This window comes from Zalophus californianus, chromosome 17 (genome assembly GCF_009762305.2).
Source record: "Zalophus californianus isolate mZalCal1 chromosome 17, mZalCal1.pri.v2, whole genome shotgun sequence".
In the NCBI taxonomy this organism is placed as follows: Eukaryota; Metazoa; Chordata; class Mammalia; order Carnivora; family Otariidae; genus Zalophus; species Zalophus californianus.
Genome location: NC_045611.1, coordinates 22764138 through 22782696, shown reverse-complemented (window position 1 = coordinate 22782696; position 18559 = coordinate 22764138).

Below are 18559 nucleotides of genomic sequence, written 5' to 3'. Positions count from 1 at the left end.
AGGTCCAGTAGTAAATGTTATCAACCAGAAAGGCCTTTCCTGGCCATGATATCGAAAGGGCTTCTGTCGTATCTGGTCATCACATCCTCCCGCCTTTTTTTTTTTTTTTCTTCAAATGTACTATCACTAATGGAAACTATGTTATTAGATCTGTTTCTTTCCATTAGAATGGAAACTTTCATGAAAGCAGAGATGTTGCTTATCCCGTTAACTTTCATATCCTGCCCTTAGTAAGCTCAGAGTAAACTAAATTTAAGGGGAAACAATACAATTTAGCATCTGCAAGCATGAGCTTTAAATACAGGTAAACTGGCTGTGTTTCCTTGAACATGTTACTGACATCCCATGAAGGCTTAATCTCCTCATGGGTAAATAGATAGTAGCATCTGCTTCACAGAACTTTTGTGCCATTAAATGGGATGATTCATGCCCAGTGCTTCACCCAGTGCCTGACATGCAGAAAACAACCCGTAAACAACGTGATTATAATATTATTTAATGACCAAAAAAATCGCTGGGAGTTAGATATTATGATTCCCATTTAACAAGTGGGGAAATAGACACATTTAAAAGAGATCATTTGCACAAGATCACTGTGTAATTTCTGGGAAGGCTAGTCTAGAATCTAAATGTCCATATGTGCAAAGTTTTGTGTAAGACCCTTTCCCACTTGTCGTCAGATGAGACAACTACTTTAACTCCTAATCCAGTGCCCTTTAGACTTTGCCACTGTGCCACTCGATTGGTGGTACGAGATGGAGCTCTTCCGCAGGGAAACCAATCAGTGAATTCATCAGCATATGTCCAATTCCAGGACTTACTGGTGAAGCCAAGGGTTGAATTTGCCAGCAAAACTGTTGGCTGCAATGTATGCAGCTCCTGCCATGTATCAAGCACCCATTCATCCCCATATAACCTCTCTAAAGTACAATCATTCCCAATTTATAGATGAAAATCTTAGATGTCAGAGTAGGCATGTAAATCAGCCAGGTTATTATAGCTTCCAAGACCAGAGGTAGGACTGGAACTCACATCTATGAGTAATAACAATCATCTATGGAATCAGGATGGAATGGTTACCTTTCATGGGTGGCAAACGGTCCCCTCTTTCTGAGATTGCATACATATTGGAATGACTTATTTTTCCTTTTTTTACTTTGAGGTCCTCCTATTTTCTATAAATAAGCTTACCTTACAATGAAAAGCTTATAAAATGTAATTGTTTCCTGAATAGAAAGCAAGGAAGGTCCAGGGGAGGAGCCGAGAATCATCTATGCGTACATATCTGTGTGTATGTGTATGTGTGTACAGACATTGAGTTCACACTAATGTCAACCCCAGAAGACAGATAATGTAGGAGACACCATTCTTAGGCTTGGGAAACTCAGATTAATGAGTGGGATTTAATTGAACTATGTCTGCTGTAAAGATAAGACGAAAAGTGGGGCTGTAGCAGAGGGAGAAACAAAGTGAAGTGAGTAGGTGCAGTGTCCTGAGGTCATTTGGGAAGGTCTGACAGAGGAAGTGACATTTTAGCTGCCTTTTAAATTTGGAGTAGGCAGAACTCATTTTCAGGGTATCTCTGTTAGAAAAAACAACATGTGCAAAATCATGGAATATGAAAGAGTCTGGCATGTTTGGGGAATGGTAAGAAATAGTCTGTGGCTCGAGCAGAGGGTACGTGGGGGGCGTGCATAAAAATGAAAGAAAATTTAGAATTTTATCAATAGCATACTTTTTTAAGTTAAAAATAATTCCCACTGCAAACTTGTAAGTGAGATGCTTTCTCCCCTTTCCTCCTGCCATTGAACAGCAGGAAGGCACCACAGGAAATATGTTTTCAGTTCTGCATGCATAGGTTAACGGAACTCCAGTTTTGAGAGCTGCTAATATGGCAACATTTTATAATGTCTTAAAAGATTTTTTAAAATTTATTTTTCATATGTAAGGGATTGACATTTTCCCCCTTTTCTTTGCTTTCTGCTTGCTACTCTGTAAGTATTTACCCAGCTCACTTACAGGTTTGAAGAATCAGTTTACATATGTCCAAGGAAGAACACAAAGATTTGGTACGTTCCTGAAAGAGAACATAATAAAATCCCACCTTCCCCCCAGAAGTCAAAAAAGTCTGCAGCCGGCAGAGAGCGGAGATTTCTAGTGTGCCAGAAGAGGCCATAACACTCCATACTCTGAACCAGGGTCTGCCCTTGACCACATCCTATTCCTGAAATAAGCCTGATGTGTCATCAAATATGGCTGGATTCTGTCATGAGTCCCACTACTGTATTATTGGAATGTGCAGTCTCTGGGGTAAGCCACAATATTTCTCCAACCTAAAATAATTTGCCTTGGTATCAGAAATATTAAGGTTTTAATCATGGCCTTACTATGTTTTTTACTGGGTGACTTCAACAAGCCTGATTAACCACTCTGGACTGTGATTTCATTACCGACCCTAAATTAGGATATTATTATATTTCTTGCAAGATAGCTGATACAGATAGATTGACAGACTGATAAATCTAAATACCTATGGTCTAATATGCAGTACAAGTCAAAGAATAAGGTACACAATTAAAGGTAGTTATAAGGAAAATATATTGATGATAATGAGAGGGAGGGAGGAGGGAGCAAAGGTAAAGAAGGAAGAGATAGGAGATGGAAAAAAGATGAGTATTAATGTACTAGGAGATGAACTTATATTCTGATAAATCATTGTATAAACTGAACTTCTGTCTTGGTTTCAGAGTATTAGTAGCCCCCAGGAGTCCTGTGCTAAAAACCAGAATATGGCATATTCCCTCACCCATTTCTGCTGCCGACAACTGATTCTCTTCTCAGGAGTCTGACCCCTATCTCTGGGCCCATAAATACTGGTTGGACAATATATCTCCTCTTCCCAAAGGCTTCTGAAAGGCATAAATCACTTATCAAGCCACTTTTTGATGTTAGGTATTATTTTAGGCCTATCATAGAAATGAATCATCTAAATGTGACAACAAATTTGCGATCTACCCAACATATGAGCAAAACAAAGGGGACTCCTTTGATGTACAAAGCTATGATACCAGAGAAGTTAACATCCTTTCATTTTATCGACTCTTCCTTTTTCTTTCTGCACTTTTTTTCTGGTACTGAATGTTATGTCTTTTAAAATAATTATATATACACTTATATTCATACACGCACACACATATCTACATACATACATATGACAATGTGTTAATTCTTTGCTACATGTATTGCAAATACTTTTTCTCATTTTAAATGATAAATTTGAGATGGAAGGCTATTAAGAAGCTTTCTAAAAATCACAGGGTTGACAAGTAAAGTGATGAGTCTATGAAGAGAAGTTCAAGACAATGGAGAGTGCACTGATATACAGCCCTGGAGATGTTCCCTTGCCAGCCACTGGTCAGCCTGATTTTAAGGTGCCCTATGCTGCCATAGAGTATTCTTCCAAACAGCATTGAAAAGGGGAGTCATCCCTTTCAAAAATAAATAAATAAAAGAGGCACTTATCTAACAGACATGGACCTCAATACTACAAAACTTAAACCCCCCACAATAGTTTCAGACACTGCCTCAGTTTATGACTGAAAATCAGTTTCACAGACGAATGTTCTATGTGGGTAAATTCATTTCTGGGAGTGGGCAACAAGGTGTCAATAACAACTTTACTCAAACACCAAAGTTCTGCCTTGAAGTTTTGTCTTGTATGATTTTGTTTTTAATTGTATTCATTTTACTCTTGGGCATTAGAGCAACGCATTTTCGTCTTAGAAGTCTTAGAAAGCAGATAATACATAAATATAAAAATGCTTAAAACACTGCCAGCCAGAATCATTCACTGTAAACCTTGTTTACATTTAGGATATATTTTGCTTCTTCTCATTTTTAACAAACAAAATACAATTCATAAGGACAAGCTGCAATAAATGCAAAACCATAAAACTCCTGAGGGCTCCCTATACTTTCATGACCACAGCTAATGAGGCAGGCATGGTGGGAGAACAGGGAATAGATCATCCGATACAGCACACCATCCAGCCTAAACAGCTCAGTTTATTGTTCCCTGTCTGATCACTTCAACAGTTATGGAAATTTCTCTACTCCAAAGCTCCATTTCAGTATATTACATTATTGTTTGCCTGCTGAAGGAGTTGTCCTTTTCCAGCAATCTAAAACCATGACACACAGAGCTCAGATTGGTAGACCCATCTGGGGAGGCCTCCAAATACCCTAACAGGAATGATGAGAATTATATCCCACCAGAATGGGGCAGCATTTAGAGATGACTAGCTTAGAAGCTGTTGGGTGACATATTCCATCCATGGGCCAAGAGCCAAGGAAATGATCTTAAGCCAAATGGAGCCCACATGAAATAGCTGCTCAGTATTGGAAAAATAAAATAAAATAAAGCTGAATCCACTCAACAAGGAACAGAGATGACAAGACCATATGATTTTATTCCTTTCTGTATTGATAACTGCAAGTTCTTAGATACCAGAGACCCTTTTACCATTTTTCTTGACAATGTGTCACAAATACCCCTTCACAGATATACTTGTCCAGGCAGATTGGATAGCTTTCACTTGTCCTGCATAATACCTTGGGGCTTTTTTCAGGCAATACCGAAAAAGGGAAGCACCAGCCCTCAGGTGATGTTCACACATTTAGTTCTGAACCACCATCCCTGTATAACTTCTTCCACCTCATCCTCTCTGGCTTCTCAGTAAATCCTACAACTGGACTGAAAGGAAGATATCACCTCACCTGCAACATGGTGTTTAGAATGTCTTTTTGCAAACGTTAGATACCTCTTTATCCTATAGGCTTTCCTGTTACATCAAGTTTTCTCAGGTATACGGGCATATCACTCTCTCTCTCTCTCTCTCTCTCTCTCTCTCTCTCTCTCTCACACACACACACACACACACACACACACTACCCTATTCTCTTCAGTCTTGGGACCTCTGAAATCTCAACCATAGCACCATGGACAGCAACCCCCCTCCCCTCCCAATCACCACACAGTTTCTGACAATAACAACCAGAAATGAATATTCATGTAACAGAAACTTAAGAATATATATAGTAATGAATTACAGATATATTTGGCTGGGATACCAATCCTCTTTAAATTCTTAATAAGTTATATGTAGTAACAGCAAATCTATAAGAATAATTCACAAATGTGCCAACAGAGAGAAAAATAAAATCCTGTTCACTAATTAATAGTAATTAATTACTATTAATGTTCAAGACCATTTGATTCATTCACACCTGTTAGCTGGGCTGAGCTATATAACAGTTGCAAACAGGGCATAAATAAAACTATCTTTCTGCATATTAGTCTTAATAAGGAATATGCAGATACTTATGCTGAAAATCCCCACTTCTCACAATTCATAGAAAGTGTGATTGTCAGCCAAGAAGAAATCACATGAGAGGTGATTTTATAAGGATAGATACTAACTAGAATGAGAGGGAGACTTCCTATACCAAACTGGAGCATCTACTTCTGGCATTGGTTTTCTGAGACCAGAGGATCATTTACATTATTCTTTCATACAAGAAACAAATAAACTTTGAGATTCCTTTGGAGTTTATAGTGCAGTCAAGAAGCAGGATATGAAAGTTGTGTTAGGTCTTTTTGATTTCAAGGGATTAAACTCAGGGTATGTGGATGCTACTGAGAGAGTATATTGAAAGTGGGAAGTGTCACAAATGAGTAAAACTAAGGAAATCAAGATATGAAATATGAAAAGAAAAAATTTTGCAAACAGGTCTGTGTATTTCCCTTATTTGTCCATAAGTAAGTCCCATAACATATAATAACACATTTAATCAGGGTAAGAATGTTCAAAGCAAAAAAAAAAAAAAAAAAGTTCAAAGCAGAAGGCTATAGATTATAATTTAAAGTTTGATTTTTTCCAACTTTTTAAAACGATTTATTTATTTATTTTAGAGATAGAACATGCCTGTGTGAGTGAGGGAAAAGGCAAAGGGAAAGTGAGAAAGAGAATCCTCAAGCAGACCCCTGCTGAGCGTGGAGCCTGACCACATGGGGCTTGATACCAGGACCCTGAGATCATGACCTGAACCAAAATCGAGTGTCAGATGCCTAACAGACAGAGCCCTGATTTTTTTCAATTCTTAAATTGAGATGGGGATAAAAACTTTACTTAAACTTAAAATATTATTATCCAAAATGCAGGGTTCTGCCCTTTCTGGCTAAGAGGTATTTAGAGATTACAAAGTAGGAAAGAACGTGAGGCATACCCTTCTTCAACAGATGAAAGTCTGAGTCTTTGATCATACATCGACAGATAATGGTGGTTGGGGAGGTGAAAAGAGCACTTTTCTAGGAATGAAAAAAATCTGGGTGCTAGGTTGGCTGCATAATGTTGGGCTTTAGGTTACTTATCGGCAAATAAACGCTGGACAATAAAAAAGCTTTCTAACTGTATACAAGATTTCTGAAAATTCCTCTTACCTTTCCCTCTCTCCTGCTACTTTGTAACAATAGATCTCTATTTTATTTTCATGGCAAGAAATCCCAAGAGCAAATGGAGAGGTGTCAGAAGAACTTACACTTCACGTATTAATTACTTTGCATCTTGTCTCCTCTGAACCCTATTCTCTGGCTTCTTCCTCACACAGAAAAATAGAGGGCCATTGGCAGTCTTATATCTCATGCCAGGTATGACCAGAGATGGCTCTCTCCACTACAGTCAACTTAGGGGCAAGTTTAGAGGTGGATAGCACATGTCTTCACCTGCTACTCTGTAGCTTCCTCCCAAGGTAGCCAAGACTCAGGGCCTCAGAAAAACAAAAACAAAAACAAACTATCACACAAAGGTATGAAATTAATATAGAAATGCAGTTAGTTTAACAAATGCAGCACATTAGACCATTAGTACAAAAATACTAGCTCTGCTGAGGCATCAAAGAAATGGGCTTTAGCTCTTTCTGAGGGGACTTACTTTCTCTTGGGCCTCAGTGTTCCCAACTATAAAATTAGGGACTTGGATTAGATAATCTATAAAGGTATCCCCACCTTTATATGCTCTGTGATTCCCCCTATTGATTTTGCTTTTCATTTTCACAGATTTGATGATGTCTGATGTTTGACCATTCTATCCATTTATTCCTTCAATTCCAATAATCCACACTTTTCTATACCTCCTCCCCCTAACACCGATTCCAAGAAAGAAAGACTGAAGGTAAGAATTTTGTTAACTAACTAGGAGTTAATTCTCCAGGTAAAGGAAGTCTGTAGTCTATATAAGAAGGTGAAACCCTTGGGATGCCTGAGTGGCTCAGTGGTTAAGTGTCTGCCTTCAGCTCCGGTCACGATCCCAGGGTCCTGGGATCGAGCCCTGCATCGAGCCCCACATCGAGCCTCGCACTGAGCCCTGCATCGGGCTCCCTGTTCCACGGGAAGCCTGCTTTTCCCTCTCCCACTCCCCCTGCTTGTATTTTCTCTCTCATTGTGTCTCTCTCTGTCAAATAAATAAAATCTTAAAAAAAAAAGGTGAAACCCTAATTGTTTAATTATTCTAAAGGGAAAAATGTATTAGGAATAGTGCAATTCTATAAGGCCGATGATCAAGAAACACCTGAGAATCTTCTAGAAGCATGTCTGATGGCTCTGTTGAGGCATAAAGCTGAATATACTTTAATATATGACTACAATTCCTTTATGAATACATTAAATAATTTTGTGATGAATGTTCACTTTGTGCCAGCCGGTAGGTGTATGTATATGTATATGTATATATATGTGTGTGTGTATATATATATAAACTTTTATATATATATGTTTATTCATCTAGGCATAAATAAGTAAAGACATAAGAGCGTCAGTCAGAGAGTAGTATGCTGGATCTTAGGACACTTCATTGGGCTGCAAAATGATAGGTAGCAACTGAATTTATCAGGATCTTCATATTAATCACTAGTTTTTCTTAGCTCATTAGATTTTATGCACCCTACTACCAGGCATGCTAGGAAATGGGGGAATAAAGCAATAAATAAAAGAAAGAAGGAATAGGATAATTACAGAAGGCCTCTTTGAGGAGGAGGTATTTAAAGAAATGACTTGAAGGATGAAGAGGGGCCATGAAGAATGAGAGGAAAAGAGGCAATGGGAAGTGGTGTTGGGGTATGATGGGGTATGTATACACACAAGATCACATATGCATGAATGAACATACAGTGTCGTGGGACATAAGAAAAGAACATTGCAAGTAGAGGTGCAAAGTATTGAGGCAGGTAAGAAAATTCCAGAAAATGAAAAGACCCAGACCAACAGGGAAGAAGTTCAGAAACATGAAATTAACCGAAGTGCTTCCAATTAAGCTTCTCTCTTGTAACTAAGTGGAATCCTGGCTATTAAGTAGAGAATCCTTGAGATATATGTATAATATATGTAGCATTGTTTTTATAGAAATAGTTTTCAGAGTGAGGACACAGATTCTCGGGGGGTCCTAACATTACTACAAGGTGTCTCTGAGTTGATACTTATATTCATAATAAAATTAAGACATCATTCTCTATTTTTACAGTCTTGACACTTGCAGTGATGGTACAAAAGCAATAGTGGGTAACACTACCAGAACCTTAGCACAAACAAAGCCAATGTATTTTTTGTCATCATTCATCTAGAGTTTAAAAAGCCAGTTTCATCTAAGAAAAGCACTGGACATAGGTCTTTTAAATATATTGTGTGATATATAAAGTACTTCTACTGCATCCTGAAGTATGACTGCCCCAAAGAAAAATTCCTGTGCACTTGTCTGTGAGCTGTGCTAGCAGTTTTTGTCACAGAACACTGTTTTCCCTTGAATGAATGACTAACAAATTGCAAAGCTAGAAAGAACAATGTTTCCAAGACCACCCAGCTTTTGAGGCAAGTTTTGAGTTCAGAGGTCCCCAAGACCACCCTTAGGTTCAATAATTTGCTAGATGAACTCAAAGAACTCACCGAAAGCTGTTCTTCTCATGGTTACAGTTAAAGCTAAGGGGTACAGATTAAAATCAGCCAAGAGAAGAGACTCTATAGCAAGGTCCAGGGAAAATCCACACACAAAGCTTCTCCCCGTGGAATCGTGAGCAGCATTCCGCTCTGGCATCAGTTTGCGGCAATGTGAATGGAATATTTCTAACCAGGGAAACTCACCCTAGCTTTGGCATCCAGTTTTTATTGGGGCTTGGTCACACAAACTTGGTTGAATATTCACATGGATAAACTCAATCTCCAGCCCTCTGAAGGTCAAGCTTATGTGGTATGTCTCAAATCCCCCTAAATCACATTGTTTGTGTAGCCCAAAGCCCCAACCCTAAATCACAATCTTATTATCAAGTAGGCTTTAAGGTCCAAAGGTAAACAAAGAGACTCATATAGACATGACATTCCAAAGGCTTGGATATTACCTTCAAGAACCTGAGGACATAGGTCAATGTCTTTTGGAGCAAGGCTAAATTTTTTTCCCACACATACATAAACTATGGTAATTCTGACTTGGGTATTTGACAGATCTTTTCTCCAAAATGAATAAAGCTCTCCTGTCACTTCAAGGAAAATAACTGACAGTATGTGTTACCAAAGAAAAATACAAATTTCAAGCAAACATTAGACTTGAAAATATGGATCTACTACCATGAGTTTGACAGTTTCCCAATGTTTAGAGACTTTTCAGGAGAGATCAGTAATGACATTAACCAATGTTCATTGATATGATTTTCAGAATCTTACTTAAAACTAACATTTAGGAAGCTAACACTTATCAAAATTTGGTAGAGTATCAAAAAAGAATATCCATAATTATCTGGTAAGTCTATTAAAGTACTCTTCCCTTTTTCAGTACATATCAGTGTGAGGTTTGCAACTCTTCATATAATTTAACCAAAATAATATGCTGTGCTTCACCAGATTGCATGCAAAAATAGAAATAAGAATTCAGCTCTATTCTTTTAATCCAGACATTAAAGAGATTTGTTAAGATGTAAAAGCAGGGGTGCCTGGGTATCTCAGTCCACTGAGCAACCTACTCTTGATTTCAGCTCAGGTCATGATCTCAGCGGTCGAGAGATTGAGCCCTGTGTGGGGCTCTGAGCTCAGTGGGAAGTCTGCTTGATATTGTCTGTCTCCCTGTCCCTCTGCCCCTCCCCCCTGCTCACGAGTGCACTCTCTCTCTCTCTCTCGCCCTGTCTCCCAAATACATAAGTAAATCTTAAAAAAGAAAACATAAAAGCATAATGCTCTTATTAGCAATTTTCTTGTTTTGTGAAACTATTCATAAATATGAGTTACTACATGAACACAATTTATTTTTAAATGAATTAATAAATGTATTTTTAAATTTCTCAGTTTTAATTTTTTTTCGGTTTTAATATCTAATATGATAAATACTAATGGATATAACCCACATAAAAATCTATTTGTTTGCTTCAATAATTTTAAGGACACAGAGGTTCTGAGACCAAATATTTGAGAACAGCTACTTTTCGAGCAGTATTTTTCAAACTGAGCCTCATGATCCCTTAGTCACTATCATCCCACAATAAACTACCGTTTGTTGGCCAAATCCAGGCAACAGTCTGCTTTTGTAAGTAAAGTTTTATTGGAACACAAACATGCCTAATTATTCACATATTGCTTATGGTTGCTTCCACGCTAAAATGGCAGAGTTGAATAGTTCCAGCGAAGTTGAGTAGTTATGACAAAAATCAGTATGACTTGCAAAACCTGTAATATTTACTCACTGGTCCTTTAGAGAACAATGTTTGCCAACTCTTGCTTCTGTGAGCCATGAAATTAATTTTGAGGGTTTGGACCAGCATTCTTACAAAATGGTGAAAAGAATTAAAGAGAAAAGAGAAAAGAAGTGAAACAAATAGAAGAGATAAGAATGATGTAACATAGTAACAACTATTGTTTTTATAAAACATTTGTTTCCATTGTGAATGTGTGTGCGCGCGCACGCGTGTGTGTTGGGTTCAAATGCAGAATATTTTCTTACTGTGGGTCATAGTCAAAAAACTGAAATCTGCTGATTTAATGTGCAAGCTAACTACAATTAGGATTCTCAGAGATGCACTGTTAACACTGTAAACTGTTTCAAGTTCTCCAAGGCAGTATATGGTATATAAATCCAAAATAGATAAATTGACACATTTATATCAGTCTTACTGAAGATATTCATAGATATTTATGGCAAAAACAACTTCAACAGTTTTTATAGAATGTAAATTTCCCCTAACTTTACAGATTTGGTTATGCTTCATAGCCTGTTATTTTAAGAACTCCACAGTTAATGTCATTTTCTCTGCACATATCATTGCAGATATGAAGTTTGTTTCTTAACCTGAAATTGGTCTTTTTTTGTGGTGTGTTATACTCTTATTGTTAATATGCAAACGACTTCAGAAAGTGAATACCTTTAAAATTATTGATCAATGGTTAATAGACATACTTTATATGCACAACCCATGAGTACACAGTATCATGAATATTACAAATTGAACATAGTCATGTAACCAGCTAGAGTGTGGACTTTTTACATTGCACATTGGAACACGTTAGAACTGAATTATTTATTGAGACTGTTCACTTATTGAGCATATTGTTAGACATTTTGGGACATCAAAACATGAGCAGAATTCTTCTCTGTCATCAAAGAGTTTACAATTAAGATGAAGACTCGGATATAAATAGGTAAGTTAATGTGTGCGTGACTGTGTGTGTACATTGTGCAGTGTAGGTTTGAAATGGCATGTCAAACAGAAAGAGAAAATGCTTTGGGTTCAGAGAGGTCAGGGCTGAAATTGCTACTTGAGTATATAATCCTTGTGAGACCTTCTACAGTGTGTAGCACATAGTTGGTATACCTTGTGCTATGGACTGAATGTACCCTCCCAAAATCCACATGTTGAAACCTAATCTCCACTGCAATTATATTAGGGGGTGGGACCTTCAGGAGATGATTGTCATGAGGATAGAGCTTCATGAATGGGATTCTAGTGCCCATATAAAGGAGACCTTAGAGAGCAACCCATCCCTTCTCTTACGTGAGGACACAGCAAGAAGTTGGCCATCCATGAATGAGGAGTGGGCCCTCACCAGACACCCCATTTCTGCTAGTGCCTTGGTCTTGGACGTCCCAGACTCAGAACTATAAGAAATAAATTTCTGTTCCTTATAAGCCACCTCATCTGTGACATTTTGTCAGAGCAGCCTGAATGGACTAAGACCTCCTGAAGGCTAAATAAAAATGTCCTCGAACTGAAGAAACTAGCAGCAGCATTAACAAACCCAGGCTTCGTGGCTTTCCTGGCAGTGTCCCTGCCTTGGAGGAGGCATTTGTTGCAGTGACATGGACACACCCAACGACAGGCTCAGCCAACAGGTCTGGTAAAAACAATGTCAGGCAACAGGACTTTGGGGTTGCAACAGCAGCAAAAGAACAAAGATAGAAGCACTCAGTTAGGTAGCATCTTTCCAAATTTCAAGGTGGAATTTTGAGGAGAAGCATTTGAGAGTTGCAATTACTCCAGTTACTACAACCAATTTCTTCTTCCTCTCCTCTTCCCAGAGTGCCAGGGTATGTTTTCCCAAACCATTTATGTGGCTACACATGGCAAATTTTATCTGCTACAGTTGCTAGCTCATTCTCTATCATCCACAATCAGGAAAAAAAACAGCTTTCTTTGAATATGTGTTTGAAGAGAAAATGTTCAGTATTTTCAAAATCAAGACGATCGATCCAGAGCAAAATGATTATATTGCATTGTATTATGTTGTATTGCACTGCATTATATTTTTCATGGTAGTACTTGGATGGTCAAATTGTTGTAAGTATTGAGTTAGTCCCAGTTAAATAGAGGTAAAATCCCCTAATTACATATACATAATACCAACATCTATCCCTCATCACTCCCTCACCAATGGTTGCCATCAATAATGGATCACCATACCCTTTCTCTGTGAGCCTAAAGAAGCCCCCGAACACTCATGAATACATTGATCCAGGTAATTTCTACCAATTGATGAGCATTGGCCCGTGAGAGGTTTTGTGTTTTCTATACAACTTTATTATCTGTATAGATTCATGCAAGCTTAAATTTTATTTATTTATTTGTTTGTTTTAAGTAGCCTCCATGCCAGGTGTGGAGCCCATGCAGAGCTTGAAATCACAACCCTGAGATCAAAAGTCAGATGCTCAACCAACTGAGCCACCCAGGTGCTCCAAGCTTAGCTTTAAAATACAACTTTTACTGTATTACTCAGGTATCACAAATGATTTCCTTCTTCAAAGTTCTATCGTGTTTTTGGTCGTTACTGCAAATTTGAACCACTTGTTCTTAAACCTGGGCCAAATGCAAGGTCGTACACAAAATTCTACCATCATTAAAGACATGTTCAATTACCTAATTACCCACCATTACTATCTTCTTTCTTGAAAAGAAAAAGCTCTTTGGTTCAAGAAAATGAAATTCTAAGTCCCACCAGAGAGGTTACCAGTTTCCTTCATAGATATGACAGAGGCTACAGGACATAGTCTTGGTCAATGAGATGTAAAGAGAAGTCAGTGAGGGTTTCTGGAAAGCCATCTTCTTTCCTTAAAACACCCCCTCACTGTTTTTAGCTTAGAACATCAACTCTAACAGTCATATTGTGACTATGTGAAGCACAAACACAAGGAAAGTCCAAGAGAATCAGAACTGCCAGCCTGTACATCAATAAACCACTCAACTGCTGTCAGCAATCAGCTATCAACAGACTTCTTGTTAAATCACACACACAAATCACTTTTTATTTAAATCATTTTAAGAAAAACTTACTGTTACCTTGAAACGCTCCTAATTGAATCATGGCTTGACCCTTGGTTATTGCTATCAATTTAATTTCCAATTTATGCAATTAAACAGTCAATTCCTTTACAGGTAAGTAGAAAAAAGAAAGAAAAAGGAAAAGAATACCAGTGCTACTGGAGAGTTAAAAAAAAAAAAGTAGGTACGACATGTGTGCAATTATTTTCTGTGGGATCTTCAGAGTAATTCAGGAAGCTACAGGTCTTTACCTTATGAGAGGTTTTACAATGGGGACAGCATTTAAATTATCTGACCCTTGGTTTCTCTTTTGTAATGCAGGAATAGAAGTGACAATAATAGCAAGGTGCCTGAGGGGTATGGCATAGGTACCCCTCAGTTTTCAAAAGTTTGAGTTATGCCTCTTCACTTTTACAAAAGACTTGCTTTTGCGAACCAGAATTCCAAATGGGATTTTCACCCTTATGACAAAAGGCAAAGGCAAAAATAGTGTTCAGCGTTGCTATTACAGTGAGCTATTATGGAGGCAGCATGCATGTCCAGCAGTGAGAGTGGCACCACCCAGCTCCTTCCCCAGGAATCACACTCAGCATCTTACCATCTCAGGACCAAACTGCCACACCTTTGAACTGTGTCTGTGAGCATCTGTGCTTTATCTCCATTGGTTTTGTGCATCCCTGAGGAAGACGAATCCTAAGATATCAGTAAAGCCTAAGAGAGGCTATTTTTGGGGTCTGGAAATGCTAAAATAAAAACGTTCTATATAAATTAATGGTAATTCTTCTTCACTTTACGCTATTTTAGCTTATGAAAGGTTTCATGGGAACACTCTACCTTTGGAAGGCAGGGACACTGTACACATAGGTGCCCAGAAAGCACTGTTGAACATGACTCCTTCATTGTCTGACACAGGACTTGGCACAGGTGTTTAATGGAGTTCTTTGATCAAACTCAAGAGAACTCAAAATGCTGAAATGATAATAAATACTCATAAAGACTCCATACCTCTTTCTATGAAAATCTACTCCTTCTTTGTCCTATTATATTTCAACTGGGGATGACTTCACATACTGCAAAATGAATCTTTCACTCAAAGGAAAAATGGAAAGTGGTGATATGTTCATCAGTTTGCTGGTTTGAGGGTTTGGGGTTTTTTGTTTGTTTTTGGTTCTGCATTAGCTACATGACATCAATATCACTTTTTTCCTGGAGGGACAGATCTTACAAATCTCTTCTCAGTTTTGAACAAATATCAGAGTGAACAATGCTACTGGGAAGAATCTTGCCTCAAGGGACCACTTATTGTCAACTAGCTTTTGGAGTTGCTGAAATAATATTGTTTTGCTCAACTCTTATCACCTTTAGCATCCTATTTTTAAAAGTATAAATATAAACACAGTAGAACAAGGATGCCATCTTCTTCTTTGCTTTCTTTCTTTTTTTTTTTTTAATCTCACAAGCCTCCCCACGCATGTGTGCCCACCCAACCTTCACACAAGTCTGAAGCATGAGCCCATGTTTCTGAATTATTTTAACTTTTTCTTCATCTCTCCTAATATAATTTTGTCCCACATAAAAAATAAAAAAGGTGACAGAAAATAGTGTGTATATATAGATATATATGTATACATGCGTGCATATACTTGTGTATCATATATGTATATATACATGTATCTTATATTATATATATGTGTGTGTGTGCATATGTGTGTGTGGGCACGCATATGCACATTTATATTATTTTATGTCATTAGCACTAAAAGTACATCTAAACGAGGAAGGTGAGGATTAGACTCTTCATGTCAAGTAACAATTCTTTCTTGTTTGTTTTTGAGCATCTATAACTAGTCAGACAACAGCAGTAAGTGTGACATCTTATTTAATTCTCAGCAACACTTTGAGAGGAACATGCTTAACTTAATTTTACAAAAGAGGAAAATGGTTGATGAAAGTTACCCCCAAAATTGCAGAGGGGATAAATAGCATGTTTCAAATTTGAATTCAGGTCTGTCTGAATCAGTTACCTACATTTTTTATCATTATTACTATTTATTTGCTAATTCATGTATTCAGGTGGTGTATCGTGTACCTGTTAAACAAACATATAAGAAGTTTTTATTTAGAACCCAAATGAACTCCAGTCACTCCTGACTTTGAAGCAGAGTGGCATAATTTGTATATAAAATGATGCTCCTAAATTACCTTCCCTGCAGAGAATTAGAAGTGAATATAGAAAATTAGAAGTCTTTTTTCTTTCCTGTTTGGCTAAGAGATAACATGAAAAACAGATGACCATTGCCTAGTATAGCTCATTATTAGCCCTTTGGATTTACACAGGCAAATACAATGATGAGTCTAGAACTATGTTTGTTTGTTTTAAGTAGGCTTCATGCCCATTGTGGAGCCAACTCAGGGTTGAACTCACAACCCTGAGATTAAGATCTCAGCTGAGGTTAACACTTGGACACTCAACCAGCTGAGGCACCCAGATGCCCCCAGAACCAAGTTTTTTAGCAAAATGAAATAAAGGAACTAAATTTCCAGTAAACCCAGAAGAGAGTTATCTCAATCACCTTGGGCTGCCACAACAAAATACAATGGACTGGGTGGCATAAACAACAGGTTTTTTTTTTTTTTTTTTTTTTTTTCTCACAGTTCTGGAGGCTGAACATCCAAGATCTGAGCAGCAGTATGGTCAGGTTTAGGTAAGATCTCTCTCCCTGGCTGTGGACAGCTGCTGTCTCTCTGTGTGGGGCTTTTCTTAGATGAGTGTGTATGAGGATGCAGAAAGAGAGAGAACAAGCTCTCTGGTGTCTCTCCTTACAAGGGCACTAACCTCATCACCCATGAGGGCCCCACCCCCATAACCTCATTTAAACCTAATTATCTCACCAAAGGCCCATCTCCAAACACCATCACATTGGGGGTTAGGGCTTTAATGTTCCAATTTGAGAGGGGGGCAACATGCAGTCCACAGCAAGATGGGCAAAGGGAAAAAAATACAGAGAAGCCACAGAATCATAGAGAAATTAGGGGGACAAACTAGATGGTGGGAACCTAAAATCTATTTTTTTTTAAGATTTTATTTATTTATTTGACAGAGAGAGACACAGTGAGATAGGGAACACAAGCAGGAGGAGTGGGAGAGGGAGAAGCAGGCTTCCTGCAGAGCAGGGAGCCTGATGCGGGGCTCGATCCCAGGAGCCTGGGGTCATGACCTGAGCTGAAGGCAGATGCTTAACGACTAAGCCACGCAGGCACCCCTATTTTTGTTTTTTAAACGGGAGGGGCAAATTAAGAAAAATCCCCTTGGTTGAAATGTACAAAAGTCTACTAAAAGTTGGGATGCAGGATATTCAGTTTAAGGCTACTTACTCTATATTGGGTATTATAATAATTATTTTCTTTTGCCTCAAACTCTAAGATTGCCTTATCTGATGATACCATGGGGAATAGTCTAGGAAAAGGGATTATGTTGTTGGAAATGCCAAGCACAATAAGATCTAACTATGGAGACAACAAGGCAAGCTATATTACTAATTAGCAGAAGCAGGGGCTCATGAATACTAGGAGAGTTACAACTAACCGTATTCCCCTTTTCCTTACCTCTAAATCTCTGGAGAGTTGGTATGAGTAAACTGCAGTTTATATTGTGTGTTCCATAGAATTCATTTGACTTTCCAAGGGCAGGGGGCTTAACTTGACATTTCGGTTTAACAGGTATTTCTTGAGTATCTACTATTTCCTAGCACAGTGGTAGTGGACTGACTGGGCAAATCTGAGGTCATTCCAAGGAGCTTTAATAACAGAGTGATCTCAACTAACAGAGAGAAGTCATTTAAGCTTGGGATTATTTCTGCAAAATACAGACAAAGGAGTTTATAATTGCATTATAGTAGAAGTACCAGTCTGTTAGCACTGTCACAGCAAAGTACAAGATGTGGGTAAGGGCTTAAACAACAGAATTGTATTATCTCAGTTCTAGACAGGCCAGAGGTCCAAAATCAAGGGTTGGTTCCTTCTGAGAGCTGGGAGGGAGGGATGTGTTCCAGGCCTCTCTGCTTGGCTTGTAGATGGCTTGTAGATGGCTGTCTTCTGTGTTTTGTTTTTTTTTTTTTTAATTACGTTATGTTAATCACCATATATTACATCATTAGTTTTTGATGTAGTGTTTATACCTCATCTTCCTTCTATGTGTGTCTCTCCTTGTGTCTAAAATTCCCCTTAATAAGAACACCAGCCATATTAGATTAGAGCCTACGTCCATGACCTTATTTTAATTCTGTTACTTCTGTAAATACCTTATCTCCAAATAAGGTCACATTCTGAAGTACTTCTGGGTGCTAGGACTCCAACATACCTATTTTGGTGAGACACAATTCTCATAGCAGAAGAGTGTAAATACAACTTCAGAAAATCATCCTATATTAAGAAAGCTCCTTGGAAGGACCCCAAATTTACTCCATTGTGCAAGACAGCCCTTGAATGGAGGAAATATAGAAAAAAATGACAATGTAGCAATGTATTAATGGATGGTAGAAGTAATTTCTTTACTTTCCCAAAATTGCGAGGCAATCATTTTTCCTGAAATGTAACACAACCAAAGTATTGCATGTATAAGTGACTTCCAAAATTGTTTCAATGGCAATGGAATAATTTTACAACCTACCAAATGGGATACATTTGAAAAAACAACATCCATCTGAAATTCAAATTATGG